We start from the raw sequence: 3,450 nt of genomic DNA on the forward strand, positions 1-3,450 counted from the left end.
GGCCAACTGATCCTTGGCACCGTGGCACCACTCCAGAAGCGGTGGGGATCTACCTGCGAGCAAGAGAGCGAGAGACGATCGCGAGAGCTGATCGCCGCGGTGCATTTCTCCAACAATCGGCGCTCTCACGCACGCCACTTTTACGGCATCTTTCTCTCACAACCATGGCACACACCACGAGAAAGTGCGCTTTGGTGGCCGCTCCGACTCGGAATGTGCGTGGCGGCCAACCACTTCCACCGCGCACCGTATGATCCGTGACGTCCGTGACCTAGAGAAAACGAGCATCTCGGTAACAGTAACGGCAGACAACAAAACGCGCGCTGAAACCGACAGAATCGGATTTCTTTCGGAGCGTCTTGCGTTGCGTCCCAGAGCAGTGACACGCTTTGGATGATAAAAGGGGGGAATAAAAGCACAGCAAAGGGATGGGACTGTGAAGATGCTCCCTACTGGCGGGACTGGCTGGTTTTGGAGTTGAAATGAAGAGACACAACAACACAACACCCAATCGCTCGTGCCTTTTGGTAGGTTGTACAATTAGTTGGACACGGGTTTTTCGGGGATAGAAACGTTTCTAACGAGCAGCATTTGGATGCTAATAGCTTGTTCTTTACGATACGAAGGGAGTTTTACGGTGGTTTGTGTTGAATCACTCACAAACGAGCTTTATCTTCATTTGGAGGGATTCATCGAGGGTGTTTCCTTTACTTTCTCTTGTATCTTGATGAGTCGAATATCAAGTGGAGTGTTCTTTGTCACTCGTAACAACTACTTTCATAGTTGATGACATAGTTTTTGATTATCTTTATATGCGCAAAGGAAATGACCTTGCTATGGATAAAAAAATGATATTTTCTTGATTTTGTGACATTATTTTCTATAAAAAGAGTCGTAAGGTACATTACTAAATAGTTGAAAGTTGAAGAAGTTTCTATTTGCATTTTTTTTTTCATTACATAAATGATATTCTGGTTCATCCAGAAATCTGCACATCGATCGTTCAAGTTTGGTTTGAGGCAATTTCCTTGAGAACCAGCACTTCAGTATTGATATTTTGCAATAATTTCCTCCATTTAACATTATCTAGCTTGAAAACATGTAATTCTAATAAGACCCGCCTCTATATTATATCAAAGAATGACAAAATCCTCTTACTTTCAAGAGACTTTCTGAACAACCTAATGCACATGATGTACCAACGTGTAATCCGATGCACACTGACATTGGTCAAATTGCAAAGTTTCTTCATAATTTTCGCTTCAAAAAGCATCAGTAATGTTCCTCAAATTCACAAAACACTACAGCCGAAACTCACACTTCCGCCAATGGGCACCACTATCGATCGCTTGATGACGCGTCGTATGACATTTGTAGGTCAACTTTGCCTAGACCGTCGGCGGTCTTGGGAGACTTCAACGCCGGCTTGAATTTGCAATAGGATAGCAACGGATTTGAAGCAATTCGTTCAAGCGGTACCGGTCCGATTGGCGGCGAGCAAGTTTCTAAGCACTCTCCATAAACACGCACCAAGCCTTTCATCTTAGGCAGGAATTAATTATGAACTACTTGGCCGTTCGGTTTCGGGGGCCTTTATTCCCCCCCCCCCCGAGTGACCCTTTCGATAACCTAACGGGGGAAGTCAAGTTTAGACTTTCTCGGTTTCAGTGGGAGGATTTGGGTATGATTTCATGAATCAAGCATTTCGGTAAGTACCTCGGTGGGTAGTTTTGAGAAATCGAAAAGTGAGCCCTGATCGGTCTGACATTGAAATTTAGCGCTGTGAATTTAGCGGGATTTTTGATGGGAGAAAAATGGTCGGCTCCCGTCTAGATGATTGATGAGCTTGATTGAATTATGAGCATATTTTAACACACATAAGCAGCGAGTAAAGTTATTGCGAGAGATTTTTCAGCTTTGGTTAGCTTATCTTAATAGAAAGATAAACAGTCGATCATGCACTATGCATCAGTGCATCAGTCATCTTATCGAGAAGCTGATAAAGTTCACCCCGATAGCATTGATCAACCGTTGATTTATGGTTTGGAAAGCGTCATAAAACTAATGGAATGATATCCCCGAAAACATAAATTACCTACATCACTCTCACGTACAACTTAATGTAATCCTACATTACTTCTCCACTGCCTTTAAGTGAACTTAATTTTATTGAGCATTGTGCAACCCTTTTTTGGGCAGCGAAATGTATTTCCCAAATCAACCAAATGTGCAATATATTTCATAAGATAAAACCGTATGGTGACTGCGTTTTTCCGCCCCACTTGGGTGTTTTTGCACCGAAACCGCAACCGCTTCTGCAACATCACACGGCTTCATGTTTTAATCATAAATACAAGATCCTCTACTATCGACTTCCACCGCTTAAAGCGAATGGTTTCGGCAACCGCTGTTGAGTTGTTGTGGAGCGACCAAAGACACGAACAAGAAAAAAAAACACACATACGCTCGCGCCCTCCCATTCAACGTACAGCTCCCACGGCAAAGGGAAGCATTTTTGGGTGATTTTGAAACGGTTTTCGTACCGGTTTGACGGTCACACTAACGAACCTGCGCGAGAGGCGGCTTTTGGGGATCATTACCGCTCCCGCTTGGAACCGAGTTTTTGAGCAGGGGAGTGGAAAAGACACCATTCAAGACGAAAAAAAAAATATACACTCACACAGATGCACAGCAAGCCATCGGTTTTTGGATTAGAGAAAGATAATTTAAATATCAGTCAAGGTTATTCGATGGCAAAGAGAGCGTTCGTCGCTGTGTTGGGAAATAGTTCGAAGTCGTCGGGCGGGCTAGCCAAATCAGATGCTGAACGCACGTGTGAAAGAGCAGAGCTAAGGCCACATAGATAGTTCGTTGAACTAGAAACAAAAATAAGGTCTTGTTGTGGTTCTAAGCGTTACGAAAAGTCTCCCATTTTGAACACGGTTGATGCTGACGATGCTCACGACGGGAAGATGTTCTCAACAAAAATTCAGCTCCTCAAAAAACCGGCTCCAGTGTTAAAGGACCAACCGGTCTGAAGGGTCACGAGCCATCTTCCCTTGCTTTCATCCTCCTCCTTCGCACGCTCACCTGCATCTGTTTCAAAATAAGGAAAAGTGACAGACCGACTCACCTACATACGGAACACGAAGAACTGGTATCTTTTCCTTTTCACTCGGTCATTGACACAGTTTCAGGCACGCTTCGACCATCTCCAGGGTCTTCCTGTTTTGCTGCCTACGAGCCTTGCGGGCGGGCGGTTCCAATCGGTCATCGCCACAACGCCGTCGGTAGGGAAAGATTAAGGGAGATTGAGGATGGAAAGCAGTAGGGCGATGGAAAGCCTAGGGCAGCAGAGAATAAAAAGCTGAATACATTGACACTGAGAACGGGTGGTGGTGGGAGATTCGTTGATGTTCCATGTTCGTGGAGGGTACGGGTTGTTTGAAA

Source organism: Anopheles gambiae, chromosome 2, assembly GCF_943734735.2.
Source record: "Anopheles gambiae chromosome 2, idAnoGambNW_F1_1, whole genome shotgun sequence".
Lineage (NCBI taxonomy): Eukaryota > Metazoa > Arthropoda > Insecta > Diptera > Culicidae > Anopheles > Anopheles gambiae.